This window comes from Miscanthus floridulus, chromosome 8, assembly GCF_019320115.1.
Source record: "Miscanthus floridulus cultivar M001 chromosome 8, ASM1932011v1, whole genome shotgun sequence".
Classification (NCBI taxonomy): Eukaryota; Viridiplantae; Streptophyta; class Magnoliopsida; order Poales; family Poaceae; genus Miscanthus; species Miscanthus floridulus.
In genome coordinates, this window is record NC_089587.1 from 30,341,677 (window position 1) to 30,359,171 (window position 17,495).

Below are 17,495 nucleotides of genomic sequence, written 5' to 3' on the forward strand. Positions count from 1 at the left end.
CCGCATAACTTTACGCGCACCTCTGACTCCGCGTATCCTTCCTCGGCGACGACGGGCTGTGGCGCGTCGCGGTGTCCGCCGAGGTCCGCGGCGTGGTGTCCACGCTCGTGTACCGGAGCTCGTCTCGAAGGTACGTGCCGTGGTGGATGCCGCCGAGGGCGGAGCGGCGGAGGCCGTGCGGGACGAGTCGTTCTCGGCCTGGCTGCAGGTGCTCCGATCTGAGGCGCTGCGGGGGCACCCAGTGCTCGCCACTGGCAGGAGGGGAGCGATTGCAGCTGTGGATGCAGCTGTGGATGCGGACGGCGGCGTGGCGGCGCTCGTCGTGCGGCATGGAGTCACCGAACTCGACGACGCTCCAGGCCAGCATGGTGGTGGTGAACGCCATGGGGAAGCCGAACTTGACGTTGTCGCCGGCGTCGTAGTACCCGCCCTCCAGGTCGACCCCGGCCGCGGCGCCGTCCGACACGCCGGAGTCCCCGCGCCACGACGCTCGCTGGCCCGGCGGCAGCCGCCCAGAGCGCTGGCCCTCGAAGAAGAGGATGGACTTGGCCAGCGCGTCACGGTAGTCGTGCCGCCCAGCGGCCCAAGGGACGCGGAAGAAGGACGAAGCCGAGCAGGATGGCACGAGCCACCGCGCCGCGAGCAAGTAGGCTAGTAGGATGTGCACACACAAATGGTGGACGGGAGACGAGCGAGGAGCAGAGCAAGGCGCCATTTTTCCAGCTTGCTGCTTCTACTCACACACACTAGCTCACTGTCACCTGCAGCGCATCTTTGGTGTTTCGGCACATCTTTCGGAAGAGGACATGGACGTCGACGGGCGCCCGGCACCCGGTGCTCGCCACCGGCAGGAGGGGAGCGATTGCAGCTGTGGATGCGCGGGGCACTGGCTTGTGCGAGGTACACAGATGTTTTTAGATGTCATTTATTAGAAACTCTTGGAGATGACCTTCTTCTTTTCTCTTTAAATTTTTTTAGAGTTACCAAACTATAAGTTTTTAAGAGAAAAGAGTAGGGAACTTTTGAAGATGCTCTAAGTCCTCCGGCCTAAACACGCCTTCATGTTGTACCCGTCCAAGCAGAAACCTTAAAATATCTTTGCTTATTTTCTTTATCCGCTCATAACATACAAAAAATATATTTTATTTGTACTATTTTTATGAAATTTTTTAATAATTTCATAATCCCATTCAAGAATTAGATAATAAAAATTAGATCGTAACAACACCGTGGATGCACTTACGTGTCATTTTCGTGCTGGCCTAAGCAGGACCAAAAATACAGGATGGCCGTGCAACCCATCATGCGAAATCTTAGAGATGACAATGGCTGTCGCATTCGTACCATATAGAAACGATTCAAACGATTCTAAAAAAAAACGATTCAAACTGTTTCGTGTCATTGATTGCTTTGAACCATGAAAGAAAAAACAAAAACCACAACGCAATCCAGCACGGCCCCGCGGCCCACCCGCATTTTCCTAGCCGGACTCCCCCCAGCAAGCGTATTCCCGCCTCCCGCGTGCTCTCAGTTGTCAGTTCTCAAACACCCTGCGTCTGCCTCGCCGCGCCGAGCGGAGCGGGCCGACTCGCACGCCACGCACCGCCGCTACATCCTCCCTTACTCACGGCGGCGTGACACCTTCAGTTTTATTTACACTGAAACCAATGGCCTCGCCGCGCGGTGGGTCGCCGCGGGACTCCATCGCCATCGTCCACGTCCTCCCCGAGCTCTCCTACGTGCCTTCCCCGAGTAAGCTCTCCTCCATCTCGGCCGACGGCTATTTGTTCATCTGTTCCCCATTCCGAAATGGGCGCGAGCTGACATGGTGGTCTGTCGCTGCTGCTGCGGCGGCGGCGCAGCGGGGGAGCGGGTGCCGGTGGCGCTGGTCGGAAGGGAGCCGGCGGAGGCGTACGCGCGGGACCGGCGCGCGCGCGCGGAGGAGGCGCTGCTCCCGTTCCGCCGCCTCTACTGCTGTGGCCGCGCGAACGTCACCGTGAGTGCGCCGCGCGCAGAAAGCTCGCATTTTTAGCGTAGCGCCCGCCGGCGCCGCTTGTGTTTCGGTGTGACTTGGGATGGGATTTCTCCGCGCGCGCAGGTGGAGACGGTGGTGGTGGAAGGCGACGGTGTGGCGGAGGCGCTGCTGCGGTACATGCACGAGTCCGGCGTACGGAGCCTGGTGCTCGGCTCCGCGTCCTTCCGCTGGCTCCGGAGGTGAGTTACTGTTTGTTTTTTCACAAATGCTATACAACGCATGTGCTTGTTTTTATTTCCATTTTTTAATTAAGAAAAAGAAATGTCAAAACATTTACTTCTTGCCTAGCAAAAAAAAAAAAAAACGAGCATTTTAGCTCACAATCAACATCGTCTTCCTCCCGCCGCATCCGTTCTTCCAGACTTCCACAAGCTCCGATCCACACCCCTGACGCTGCCGCGGTAGGATAGGGTCCCACCATGTGCCCACTGCTTCCGCCTCTATGGTGACCCCTGCCCCCTACCTTACTCGCCGGCCGCCTCCACTTGCCGGTGGTATCGCCCGCTGCCATCGCTAGGCCGGCCTGCCACCATGGTGCCTCTGCTGGATTCCAAATGAACTCCAATCCCGAATCCGAGCTCTAACCTCGTCGGAGACGGGATTGAAGAAAATAGGAAAGAATCCTGGGACGTCAGACAAACACAACACCAGATCGGACGGATGGAAAATCAATGATGTAGTATCTGCTTTTTGGGAGGCTCTTGTCCTTTCTAGCATTGAATTGGTGGATTATGGCTATGCGGCCTGTTCGCTTGCTGGTTTCAGTCAGCCTAAACCAGCCAGTCAACAGTATTTTTCTCTCATAATAAACCAGCACCAGTCAGCTCAAACCAGCCCAGAAACCAACCAGCGAACAGGCCGATGGTTGGGGCATTCTCACTGTGCAGTTTTGATTCTGATTTGATTAAAGGTGATCAGCAAAAAGATCGGCTTCTTTTTTGCTATAAATTTTACTTTTTTGGTTGAGGTTGGATTTAATTTGAAAGGTGCACGGAGCAATGTCTTTAATCACGACTAAAGTTTACTTTCTGACGAGCTTTCAAAAAAGTTTACTTTTGGCGAGATTAGTAGATCTCAAGTCACTCAGCGTCTGGTATCCCTATACTGTATCATCCTATCGATGTCTTCAGTTCCATGAGGATCTGATGTCCAGTTTCAGTGATCGTCTACGATAATCCAGAATTCCTTCATCGAAAACTGCATTTCTATTATTCATTGCGACATTCGGACTGACTTAAAATCATCAATCAAACCTATTTTTGGTGGAAATGTAGAATGGACTCCATGTTTAGAATGAGTTTGTTCCCGTACTCTTTCTCGTGTTCTTCGTAGTTTAAGATGAGTTTGGTTTATGAGAGATGATTGTCCAACATAATACATAGGTGACCCTGTTTTTAGTGGTGTTAGGTTTTAGGATAGTCTAGACCAAGTTATCAAACTAGGGGAACGTACATTTCCCTCAATGCTGGACCAGCCATCTAGCAAAATTGGTCGCAGGAGCTCATCCACCTTCTCTAATCTTGATCATGAGTAAACAACATATTAGTGATAATTAGTACGTTATGTTGTTAATTCCGATGGCAATATTAGTGTTGATCAGTGTTACTACATTGATAAGTGCATGATTTGTTTGTCAATTAGGGTAGGATTAGTGCTAATTCACATAACTTGTTTTTAATATTAATTATCTAGACAAAATCAGTTTTGGTAAGTTTTAGTGTATAATTACTAGTTAAGATATCTAATCAGTCAGATATTCCCATCCGCTCTCATTCATATAACAAAATAAAAAACAATAGCTCATCCTATCCGGTCAACCAAACCCAAAATTTAGACGGCTATACCTTTGAAAATATGGATAAAACCATGGTGCCCAACCTTGCCCTCAATCCAAACACACCTTACTTGGTGCACTTTCTTCTGGTGTTAGCTTCCATAAATTTGACTATAAGTTGTTTGGATGATGGTTTTTGCGGCTGATGCTGCTTTGTTGTGAGAGAAAAGCACTGTATCATGCTTGATAAGTCGGGCTGATAAGTTCTTGTTCTTCTATGCTGGATTTTGTAATATTTTCCTGGTTGTGCATATAATCCCATCTAACTAATTCAGAGCCTGCATGATAATTCTGCTTTGCTGTTCTTACAAATTTGTATTTAATATTTATCACCTATCCACATACCTATTTTATACGCATATATCGTGATTTTTGCAGTGAGGCATTAATTGTCACATTGTCCATTTGACCATTTTGCAGGGTGCTGAGCATCCCAGATGTCCCCGGTACTGTCATTCAAGCTACGCAAAATTCATGCAATGTATTTGTTGTGTCCAAGCGGAGACTAATTATGAAACTCGCAAGATATCCTCAAACGAGCGGTGTGTTCTGAGCCCTAAAATCTTCTACCCCATATACTGCACTGATTCCGTGTTTCCTTTTGGTTATTTTAATGAGCTCATTTTGTCTTTGGGATATCAATTTTGCAGAATCTAACACAAACTTGAGGATCGAGTCCATTAGTCATAAAACATTTGCACTATCACATAGGAGTTTACTGTTTGACAACTTTGGTGATGATGAAGCACAATCAGATTCATTCTCCCAATCCCACAGCTCACATAGTGCTTCTAATGTTGTTCCAAGTTCAGAAAGTTCCGGACAAGTTACTTCATGAAGTTCAGGAGTAAATTGTGCAGGAACAGAAGGAAGTAAGAACTATGATTCTCTTAGCTCCTTGGGGGAAGATCCTTGTGCTGCCTCAAACTCCAGCGAAGAGGTCAGACATATCGTTGCGCATAAAAATTTGAGATGCATTGCTTGCTTCTAGGACATGCTAAACATGTTTTTTTGTCCTTACTTACAGTGCCAATCTACAGATGAAGTGTCCAAACTAAGGAAGGAGCTGCAGGAAACCTTAGTAGTCTATGATAAAGCTTGTGTAGACCTCGTCAATGTTAAGAAAAAGGTTAAACTTTTCCCTGAATCTTTTTGTATCTTCATGATTTCTGATGCCAAATGGCTATGCTATTCAAATAGTGTACATTCTTTGTGTTATGCATAATCTCCACTGAATAACTTAAACTATATACTCTAAACTTTGCTTCCATGTTATCATCATATCACACAGATTCAGGTACTTTCTATGGAGTGTTCTGAAGAGGCTAGGAAGGTGGAGCATGCACTAGAGTGGGAGGAAGCTTTGAAGCAGATGGTATGTGATGAGAAGGCGAAACAGCTCGAGGTCATCAACGAAGTTGAGCAAGCAAGAAAATCGTTCACCCGAGAGGCTTATTCAAGGTACAAGACAGAAATGACTACCAGCATGATCTCTCAGGATAAGGTGCAGATTGTTGATGCTATTTTGTCAAAGAGCAGAAGTTGCAGGCGGTATTCAAAGAAAGATATAGAACTTGCCACTGATAACTTCTCTCAAGAAAGGAAGATTGGTGAGGGGGGTTATGGCAATGTGTACAGGTGCACCCTTGATCACACTGAAGTAGCTGTGAAAGTCATTCAGGAAGATTCCATTGACAAAACTGATGAGTTCTTGAAGGAGGTAACTAATGATTCCTACATTCCAAGATACATATCTTCTTATGAACCGAAAGTTGTCTGAAACAATTCGATTGTGTGGTTTTTTTTTTTTTTGCAGGTTGAGATTCTTAGTCAGCTTCGCCATCCCAACCTGGCTTTGTTGCTTGGTTTCTGTCCAGAAATTGGCTGTCTGGTATATGAATACCTGAAGAATGGGAGCCTAGAAGACCAGCTCTTCAATAGCAAAGGGTGCCAACCACTGCACTGGTTCCTCCGGTTCCAGGTCATCTTTGATGTGTCCTGCGGGCTTGCATTCTTGCACGCAAGAAACCCAGAGCCTATTGTCCACCGTGACCTCAAACCGGCCAACATCTTACTGGACAGGAACTACGTGGGCAAGATCGGCGACGTCGGTTTCGCAAAGCTCATCTCTGATCTTGTGCCTGACTGGCAAACCGAGTACAGGGAGACGATCGTCGCCGGCACACTGTACTACATGGACCCTGAGTACCAGCAGACCGGGACCGTTCGTCCCAAATCTGACGTGTTCGCTCTGGGAGTTGTCATTCTGCAACTCCTGACCGGCAGACGCCCAAATGGGCTCATTGAGCGCAGAAAACGCTGTGAGAAACGGAAGGCTCTCTGACATCCTCGACAGATCTCAGACCTATTGGCCACTTGACGAGGCAGAGATGTTTGCGAGGCTCGGATTGAGATGCACGGCCTTGAAGTGCAGGGATAGGCCTGATCTTGAGGCAGAGGTGCTGCCGAAGCTCGATGAGATCCTACACAGGATTACTTCTGCTGTCAATTTGAGAAACCCAAAACTGAGTGTGCCAAGTCACTTCATCTGTCCTATAACACAGGTAACTCGTGTGCAGAATTTCAATCGGTTTCCAGCTCTCTTTCGCTTGTGCTTGCCAGAATGAAATTTGGGTGCAGGAGTTGGAGGATCCTCACGTCGCTGCCGATGGCCACACCTATGAGCATTACGCGATCAGGGCTTGGCTCAAGAGGCACAAGACATCGCCTGTTACGAGGAGGAAGCTCCCGAATTCGTCCATAATTCCGAACCATTCGTTGCGCGCCGCGATACAGCAGTGGAAGTCACAGTTACCAGCAAACGAGTGAAATGGGAGTCAGGTTCATATCTCTTCTTGATTCACTGTAGTGGTGAAACTATTTTCGCGAGCACGCAAAAAGCCTTTGCTTTTCGGATTTTTATAAGTTGTTCAACCTGTAAATGAGAAAGGGGCAGCTGTAAAGCAGAGAATCACGAAGGACGACTTTGTAATTGGAGTGATAGGTTTTGTGGCCATAATAATGGTCATCAGTTTTGGAACAGAGCAAGCTTAAATGGTTTCTTGCTATTTATTACTCTCCCTCTCCAAATATCTGTTCGGCTCATGCAGCGGCATAAAAAGTTTTAGTGTAAGCTAATGTCACACTCGGTTTTAACGATAAAATCGAATGCATATCAATCAGCCTGTTCGCTTGCTCGTAAACGATCGTAAATTTTCAGCCGGGAACAGTGTTTTTCTCTCACACCAAACCAGCCAGCAGTAAATAATCCACGATACGATACGGCCTCCCGAACAGGCTGAATATACCGTAGGATCAATTTGTTCATACATGCGATGAAAATATCAATGATACATTGCAGTGCTTATTACATAAACGATAATTTATTATAAAATGACCCAGGGATCTAAAAGAATATTTCGTAAAGTTCCAACGAAGCAGGGTTCACGTCTCCCCACTCCAAAGGTACACCAGCCTAACTTTAGCATCATCTTTACGAAAACTCCATCCCATCAAAATAGCTGGGTGGGGTAGCAAGGGGACAATGAGGAAAGTATTGGATTGGTTGGATAGATTTCGACCAAGACAAAATGAAGGTCTTCATAAATCTCAAACTCTCTTTTACACATATTTTATAAACCTTTTCAAACTTTTTTGAAGCCCTTTTTAAGTACCAACTACACTTGTTTTTTAAACTTAGTTTTGTAATAAAATTTGGAAAAGTTTAAACTACATTTTAAAGCATTAAATTTTAAACTAGTTTTTGAAAATATACTTTGAATCTTTATATTAAAAAGAATAAAAACCTATCAAAGATTAAATGGATTTTAAATTCATTTTTCACACAATTAAATGTAACGACATGAATGTAAACCAAACAACCTTAAATTAAATTATAAAAAATTTACAAAATCACATTTGCATGGTTTATATTGTCAAAAAACTATTTAGATCTTAGAAAATTTATAAATCATACTTCATAGAAGACTGGTTCATATAGATAGAAAAATGCTTGCAGGGGTGTCGGGGGATCCTTCGTCATAGGCGCGTGCACCAAGCACCGGTTGGACGAAAGCTTTTGAGCCTTTTTAGTTCTAGATAGACTATAGACATATTTTATTTAGTGTTTTTTATTCACAACTTAAAATAGAAATGTTTCTATGCATAATTAATTTTAAAAAATAATGTTTTATATAAAACCACTAAATGAAATAGCTTTTGGAAGAGGTCTCACTAAATGTCATAGCATGTTAGTTTAAATATTAGTTTACAAGTTGGTTTCCTAGTCATTAACAATAAATTGAATCGCTTTCTATGTATATTTTGCCTATGCATTGTCCATCAAGTCAGTGAAAAGGAAACTCTATCTTTAGTAGCGATCACATGACGTCGACCAGTATCCAGGCACTTTTACACTTCTTTTAGAATAGATTCCTTTCCGATAGGACAAAAGCATACAGGCACATTTACACATCTTTTAGGATAGGATCCATGTCTTATCGCTTCTTTCTATATGAAAAAAGTTCAAGCACTTCTTTTAGGATAGGAGCCAGTACGAATCGCTACCCTTCGCTTCTTTCTATATCAGAGATTGAGTCATCCTCGACCGGTCAACCCGGCCCACCCTCGCCTCGGGAGTTGATTATGGCCTTAGTAAGGGTATCCAGGGCTCATGTAGTTGACATCAGTCTTCTTTGGTAACCACTAATAAAAATTGATTTCTAGTAGCCACCTCAGAAAAATTGTTCATAGGAACATTTGAGCGAGAATCCCACAACTTTAATAGCATTTAGGCGAATTCCACTAGCTCTTCGGGTAAAATTTCAATTTTCTCTGCAATAGCGAACATCGGATCGAGAGCATAAGAGATATAAAATGATCGCGGGCACTAGGAATGGGTAACCCAATTGTAGGCTATACAGGGTCTATTTGGATCATTTTCTCTAAACTTTAGAGATCTAAAAACTTTAGAGCACCTGAGATCTTAAGTTTAGAGGAAAGGATCCAAACACACCCGTAGCCTGCTCGACTTTGGGCGAAGTTAGGTGTGCGGTATACCTGAAGCTGAATTCATCGGGGACACCTTAGCATGGCCACAGCACGGTCAAGGAGAGGGCATCGCCGCTGGCGTCGAGCATCCGCTTGGCGGCCGCTATCATCATCATGGACAATTGGACATGAAGTGGCACCCAGATGCTCAGCACGGAAGGAACAATTTAAGGAAGATGAATCATGGACTAGGCGTGCTCTTTTGCTGCACGTTCTGTAGTGATTGCGTGCTCTTTTGCTGCACGTTCTGTAGCAACATGGTGAACTCATGTGCTGTTGAAGCTTCGTATAGCAATACTCCGTAATCTTAAAATTTCGCATTCAACGATAGAAAGAGAGCCTGATTCACTCAAGTTTCATAATAGTCATACCCAAAGGCAGGATAGATTCGCAATGAGTGGAGCAATGTTGGTGAGCGGCAACCATAAATTGTAGATCAGATGGTGTAAGTACTTTTTTTTTTTTGTTATGGTGCAAGTTTTTTTTTTCGTTAGCATGGACCATCTGTCCGAACTCTGAGCCCTGGGGCTTTGATATGAACTAAATTTACTTGGTGCACCATGGGGAAAACAATGATAAAATCTAATATAGAAGCATGCATACGGTATTATGGTCATGTTCGGCTTACCCCATATTCGGTTTGTTCGGCTTTTTTTTCAGACGGAACAGTATTTTTCTCTCACAACAATTCAGCCGGAACAATATTTTTCAGCCAATTTCAGCCAAGTTTCGGACCAGCGAACAGGGCCATTAAAAGCATAGGTACTGGTCTGATTACCTCGGCACATCAGCACAAATACGTTGTACTTTTACAGCTTGAACACTGATCCAATCGTTTGAACCACTGAAAAACTTGGAGAGCATGAGCTTCATAAATCAACCATAAATATAAATGAACTAACAGTAAGGTAACATATTTCTATTTTCTAATTGTCATGCATCATATATGTACTTGAAACTTTATGACACTTAATTTGCTGGAACAATTAAGAACCCGGCAGATCAGAGGAATCAGTGTCGTAAAGAAAACCTCATGTATGTTCTTGACACATCTGGAAATAAAACTGAACCCAACAAATTCGGTCCAGAACAAACGTCTGGTATTACGAAGGAAGGAAAACGAAATTGTAAAGCGAATGGTTAATGATTCAAACCTTGCAGATCCATCTTTGGCGTTTCCTTTTTTTGTAGGAGAGGGACGCTGTAGATAAATATCTTTCAAATTAGTAAACAAAACAATGAACTGAGGAAGGATGAAGCAAGACCAATATTGCAGGGTGCAGGCATGGAGGCACGCGAGGTGGAGCTCGGCATTGAGGCGACAGGCCGGTCCTCTCCCTCACAGATGTCCCTCTCCTCGCAGAGCCTGACAGCCGTCGCCGTGGTAGAGGTAGCTGCACGGCCACCGGCGGGGCTCGCCTGTACCGCTCCGTGCCGGGAGGCGGTCACCCCCAGGTCATGGTCGATGGGACGCGGCCGCGGGCACCTGCGGGGCTCAGCCGCACGGCACCGTGCCGGGAGGCTGCCGCCGCCAGGGGCCCACCGTGGTGCTGCGCCGTCACGTCCGGAGAGAGGGAGAGAGGGAGGGAAGGTGCGTGGGGACGCGGGCTGCGGTGCCGATTTTTTAACACTTTTTAAAATTATTTTCAATTTTAACACTGTTTTTTTATTTTTAAATCTAACACTTTTGACGGCGCCTATTGTCATGGCGCGGTCAAACAACGCTGTCGCGTCATGCATGATGGCGCGGCAAAGGCGATAACGTGGCAGGGGCACGGGCCCTAACCGGCTGACGTGGCAGGCGCTGTCGCGCCGCACATCTTGGCATGCGCAGTGCCACGCCATCGCCCAAGGCGCGGCAGAACCGACTTAATGTCGCATCGCGAGCCTCCCTCCCTCTCTCTGCCTTACGTCGAACAGAGATGAGAGCGCCCGCGCCGCCGCCTCCCGCCTCACAGAAGCCTGCCGTCGCCCGTCCCTCCCTGCCCGTCTCCCTCCCTCCCTTCCCCAAGCTTCTCCTCGGCCTCGATCACGGTAACGATGCTCTTATTTGTCGTTTGAACGGTGGATTCAAAGATTGTGAATGGTAGCTAGGGTTTAGAGGATAAGAATATTTGGGCTAGGGTTTGGAAAAAATATTAGTTCGATTTTGTTATCGTTAAGGTTAATTAGTTAGTTAGAAGCATGTTACCATGTTTAGTATGAGGTATTATTTTAGTTGTAATATAAATGGTTCTCCTTTATATTAATTTGCGATGTTTTGATTGATGTTAAATTATAACCGTTTTATTAGATGCAAGACATGTATCGAGAGCAGTTGTAGCGAAAACGGGGTCGTCCTAAAGAATTGTACCCCGACGAGTCTAGCAAAGATGTCCTCGTCCCTCATGATCTCCCTGTCCCTAACTGTGACTGTGGTCGTTCGGCCGACGTGTTTCAATCGAGACAGCCGGACACAGCGGCTCGTTGCTTCTACATGCGGTCGTTTTAATGTAAGTAATTCTTTCCGTATGTTTTTTTCTTCATTTGTGTTACTAGGTTACTAATATTTTATTGGAATCTTGCTGTGTAGGCCCATGAGAGATGCCTTTTCTTTTAGTGGATCGACGATGCAGATAAGTTTGACCCAATGTACCTCCTTTTCGATGATTGTAGGAGAGAGAGACATCTACGTGAGCACTTCGAGTGGTGGGTTCCACCTCCCCCTAACCCTCCGCCAATGACGGCTAAGGAGAAGCACTTAGCTATAGTTAGACGACTCAAGGAACCTCCTCTATGCTACTGCAGAGATCGTGCTATGATAAACCCTGAAAATACGTTAGGGTTTGTGTGTTCAAACAAGCATGAAGTAAATGAACAGTGTATCTGTTGAAATATTGAGCTATAGGTGTTCATGTACTAATATCATCTCTTTTAGGTGTTTGCATTTGTGAAGTATCATTTCAAGGAGTGGCTCTATGGTCCTAAGAATCAATGGCCGGAGCCGCCAAAGGAAAAGGAAAAGAAGAAAAAAACGGTAATTTTCAAAGCACCACCTGTCATGTGCGAATATGGTGTTAAATCCAACTACGGTCTAGTCCCTTTAGAGCTTAGAATAGGCCATTATTGTGGTCATATGGTTGACTATGATGAGGTTGGTTATTGTTGTGGAAAACATGAAATCATATTTTTTTTCTTTTGCTAAGATTTATGATCTAATTTTTTGTTTCAATAGAGCACTAGGAAACGCAAGTGAAATTCTTATGATGGTCAAGCTAGGTTTTTGGATGAGTTGAAGGGGAGGCAAGTAATTGCATGAAAGAGGGGATATGGACCTGATTACGTCGACCTATTCGTTAAACAACGGAAGGACATGCGTGAGTTTGCTAGACAGAGCAGTATTCGTAACCTGATCGGTGTCAGGCTTGACAAATGGGAATTGGAGAGACGGAGGGCATTAGAGGAGAGGCCAAGGAAGGCTGTAATGGAGGAGGAAAGAGTACAGATGCAGGTCTTGAACGACCATGTTGCTGCATTGTGTGCAAGTGAGTCATTGGAAGCCTTGTTATTTTCGTTGCCTGCTTTTATATGTAGTATAATCGCATTGCTAACTTGTTGCATTTTATACATGAAGGGATTGGATGTAGCGGGGAGCATGCCACAGAGATGACTCGTGCAAGGTATGTGGAAAAGAAGTTACATGAGCATAGAAACGCGAGCTAGTCGTAGCATTCTATCTTTGATTCTGTTGGACAATGAGGGGGACGAGGATGAGGACGACACTACCAAGTTGAGCGATCTCATCGCTCTAGCGGAGGTGGGCTTACAGGTGGAAAAGGATAAGGACAACACTGGTAGACTGAGTGAGCTTATCGCTCTAGTAGAGGCGGGCTTGTAGGCGGAGGAGGATGAGGACGCGTTTGTCGATAGAATATCGTCGGCAGTCCACCAAGGAGCATCCTGCGATGATAGATTTGTCAGTGGGAATGCGCGTAATCAGGAACCGGATGGTGACACAAGACGCAGAGACAGTGATTTAGACAGGTTCGGGCCGTCTGGTCGACGTAATACCCTACGTCCTGTGTCTTTGGTGTATTGTATTGAGTACATGATGTCGAGTAGAAGACCCCTGCCTCTCCTTATATACTCTGGAGGGGTAGGGTTACAAGTAAAGTATCCTATTTGGTACTATACAATGTCTTGCGGTGCACGCCGAGCAGCGCCGTGCATGCCTTGATCTTGTGGGCCGGGCCACCTCCGATGGTGCGGCCCACGTCTTAGGGGCCATACCCCCACAGTTAGTCCCTGAGCCTGACAGTAGGTGACGCAGTCACGTGGTGCCAGGGTCATAAAGTAGAAGACCAGCCGAGCTAGCAGCCAGTCCCCAGGCGTAGCCTCGAGATGAGAACAAGCACATTCACCGCAAGGTGAAGTGTGCCCACTTAGTCCCTGAGCCTGCTAGAAGATGAAGAATGAATCTTGTAGCAGGGTCAAAGAAAAAGAAGTCTGAAAGCTTGCCGACGTCATCCGACATGTGCGTATCAAGACCCCAGACGTGCTGCCCAAGATCAGCACCCTGATCCAAATAGCATGGAGCAGCTTGATAGCACACCGATGAGACGTAGCAAGATCCAAGCACTGAGGAGTCCCCGGCGCAGCCGGCGATGTCTGACCAACCAGGGAGTTCCCGGCGTAGCTGGCGATGACCGAGAACCGAGGAGCGAGGAGTCCCCGGTGTAGGCGGCGATGACCGAGCACCGAGGAGCAAGGAGTCCCCGGCGTCGCTGGCGACGACCAAGAACCGAGAGCGAGGAGTCCCCGGCGTAGGCGGCGATGACCGAGCACCAAGGAGCGAGGAGTCCCCGTCGTCGCTGGCGATGACCGAGAACCGAGGAGCGAGGAGTCCCCCGCGTAGGTGGCAATGACCGAGCACCGAGGAGCGAGGAGCGAGGAGTCCCCAGTGAAGGCGGCGATGACCGAGCACCGAGGAGCGAGGAGTCTCCTATGTAGGCGGTGATGACCGAGCACCAAGCACCGAGGAGCGAGGAGTCCTCGGCGTCGGCGGTGATGACCGAGCACCAAGGAGCGAGGAGTCCCCTGCATCGGCGGCAATGACCGAGCACCGAGGAGCGAGGAGTCCCTGGCGTCGCTTGCGGTGACCGAGCACCAAGGAGTCCCTGGCGAAGCTGGCGATGTTCGAGCACCGAGGAGTGAGGAGTCCCCGGCGTAAGCGGCGATGTCCGAGCACCGAGGAGTCACCGGCGTAGGCGGCGATGTCCGAGCACCGAGGAATCCTCGGCGTAGGCGGCGAGGTCCGAGCACCGACGTAGCTGACGACGTCCATGTGATGAAGTGTGCCCACTTAGTCCTCGAGCACGAAGAATCCGAGGGCCGAGGAGTAACCGACGTAGCTGGCGATGAAGCACAAGCGGCGAACAGTCCAATCAACTGGTCGGCGACGGAGTCCATGAACCAAGCGATCCGACCAGTTGATCGGTGGAGAAGTCCGAGCACCAGGTGGATGATGATCCTGCAATATAAACATGTAGAACGGGTAGTACATGATGTAAAAATAAATGAACTCTGGAGAAAAATCAGCAATGGTGATGAAACGGCGTATGCAATTCAACGATCAGTTGGCGTGAAAATATATTTATGTTTAATATAAACCGCTCGAACAGTTAGTGTGTAGCTGAGTCTCCAGCCCTAGCTAGCCCATAGTCCATAACATCAAGCGCAAAGCCCGTGCACGTGTAGGAGGAACAGGCGTCGCTAAGGAGCCACTACCGACCACCCATAACGTAGAGCGCGGAGCCTGTAGCACATGTAGGGAGGAGCCAGAGATAGGGCCGTCTCTGGAGGCGTCCGAGCATCAACGTGACTGTTCAGGGGTTCGAAAAATCTTTTGGAAATATGGAGAAAACAGCTCGGAGGAAAATAATGGCGATATACAGAGATTGGAGAATATTTAGAAGAATATTAAAACGTGACTTAGCTTTTAGACAGAATGTCGGGTCAGCGGCATATGGCGTTATCTGGTCGGCGACGCGGGCAGCTCGCTTGCAGCTCGGCGGCGACGAGGGATGTCGGTGAGGGCCGCCAAGTAATGATGATGAGACAATGGCGAGGGACGTCGGTGAAGGATGTCGGCGAGGGGCATCGGCAAAGGCCGCCGAGCGGTGAGGACGAGTCGACGGCGAGGGACGTCGGTGAAGGATGTCGGCGAAGGCCGCCGAGCGGTGACAACGAGTCGACGGCGAGAGACATCGGCGAAGGATGTCGGCGAAGGCCACCGAGCGGTGACGATGAGTCGACGGCGAGGGACATCGGCGAAGGCCACCGAGCGGTGACGACGAGTCGACGGCGAGGGACATCGGTGAAGGATGTCGGCGAAGGCCGCCGAGCGGTGACGACGAGTTGACGGCGAGGGACGTCGGTGAAGGATGTCGACGAAGGCCACCGAGCGGTGACGACGAGTCGATGACGAGGGACGTCGGCGAAAGATGTCGGCGAAGGCCGCCGAGCGGTGATGATGAGTCGACGGTGAGGGACGTCGGCGAAAGATGTCAGCGAGGACTGTCGGCGAAGGCCGCCGAGGGCAGCGGCGGCGAGTCATCGACGAGGGCTGATGAGGGCAGCAGTGATGAGTGGTCGACAAGGACTAACGAGAGCAGCGGCGGCGAGTTGTTGGTGAAGACAACCTCGGAGGTGGTTCTGAGATCGGATCTGCTGTCGCAGGGGCTGGTGTAGCAGTGATGAATCGTCGTCGTGGACCGGGATGGATCTCCACGAGATTGACGATGAGAATGCATTGTTGATTTGAGATCTATCCGGTTCACCATGGATCAAGCGCACACCCCTACCTGGCGCGCCAACTGTCGATAGAATATCATCGGTAGTCCACCGAGGAGCATCCTACGATGGTAGATTTGTCGGTGGGAATGCGCGTAATCAGGAACCGGATGGTGACACAAGGCGCAGAGACAGTGATTTAGACAGGTTTAGGCCGTCTGGTCGACGTAATACCCTACGTCCTGTGTCTTTGGTGTATTGTATTGAGTACATGATGTCGAGTAGAAGACCCCTGCCTCTCCTTATATACTCTGGAGGGGCAGGGTTACAAGTAAAGTATCCTATTTGGTACTATACAATGTCTTGCGGTGCACGCCGAGCAGCGCCGTGCACGCCTTGATCTTGTGGGCCGGGCCACCTCCGATGGTGCGGCCCACGTCTTGGGGGCCATACCCCCACAGTGTTCTTCTCTCAAGCCACAGAGGTCGCAGATGAACCGTAGGCCGCTTACTACAGGCGATAGGCAGATCAGGGCAATGCAGGTGAGCCTAGCCACATGAACAAGGCAGAGAAGAACACGTTCTTGTCTCAGGCCATAGATGAAGCGGAGGCCGCTTACTATAGGCAACATGCAACATGAACACAATATAGAAGCACACTTACATATTGAAAGTAACATTAACAAACATGTTAAACAACTTCACTAGTAAAATAAGCAAGTTCTATGTATGGACCTGCTGCCATTGTCTTCTATGCCTGCTAGCCTTGTGACCAGATTCTTTGCAAATGGAGGAAAGATTCCTACCACGGGTCTCGTTGAAGTCTCCCCCTCCGCACATGTCTTCGCCATATCCTCTCATAGTGTCCATATCCCCCTTGAGTCGCTTCTTCTTTCTTCTACCCTTCTCTACCTTCATTAGGTCTGGATGCAGTACGTAGTCATAACCATGATAAGGGTGCCACTGTGTCGGGTCAAGGTACTGCTCAAAGATCTTCTCCAATATACTAAGGGTGTTCAAACGGAGATACAAGGGTGACATGTATGGCAGACCCTCAAAGTCATATCTGCGGACCCTTCAGGCAGTGATCATGTGAGAGCAAGGAGCATGCATGATCTGAGGAACGTTGCAACTGCACTCTATTTTGTCAAGATCAACTTGGTAGTTCCATCCACCATAATGTTCACCGCCCAAGCTTGTGCCACCCTTCCCCCATACACTAAAGACATGTCGGCGAGGTCCATACGACTTGGTGGTCTGCTGCTTGGCCAATTCCTCAGCCTCCTTCAAATGTTCTGCTCTGGCCTTTCCAAATCGCCCATGCTTAGCTATATTCCTCTGTGCAAGTTCCCACCTCTTGACAAAATATTTGTTGCACTTGTGAAAGGAGAACTCAATAATTCTAGACACAGGCAACGATCGAACTCTGGTGAATACATGGTTTAAAGACTCTAACGAGTTGGTGGTCATGATGCCGTACTTGAAACCACCCTCATCATATGCGAACACCCACTTAGCCTTCTGTTCCATCTGTGCCTCTAACCAGGCCTTGCCCGCTTCGTTTACCATCTTGTTTAGTTCTCTCTTTGTCTCCTTGAACTGATGTTCTATACGTACACAACATAGAGCCTTTATCTTGTCACAAACCTCCTTCTTCCTCTAACGCCGCCAAAAATTAGCGACAAAATATCGCATGCACCATCTGTGCACTAGAGGTGGGAACCCATCTATATGTTCACCTGTAGCATTAAGAATCCCTGGGTGACGGTCCAAGATCAAACATATCATGCGAGATGGGCCAAGCACA

At 48.0% G+C, this 17,495-nt stretch overlaps 1 pseudogene; it reads left to right on the forward strand.

The window, feature by feature from the left end:
* Positions 1 to 1,699: 1,699 nt before the first annotated feature.
* LOC136471458 (U-box domain-containing protein 34-like) lies at positions 1,700 to 6,898 on the forward strand (annotated as a pseudogene).
* Positions 6,899 to 17,495: the final 10,597 nt, after the last annotated feature.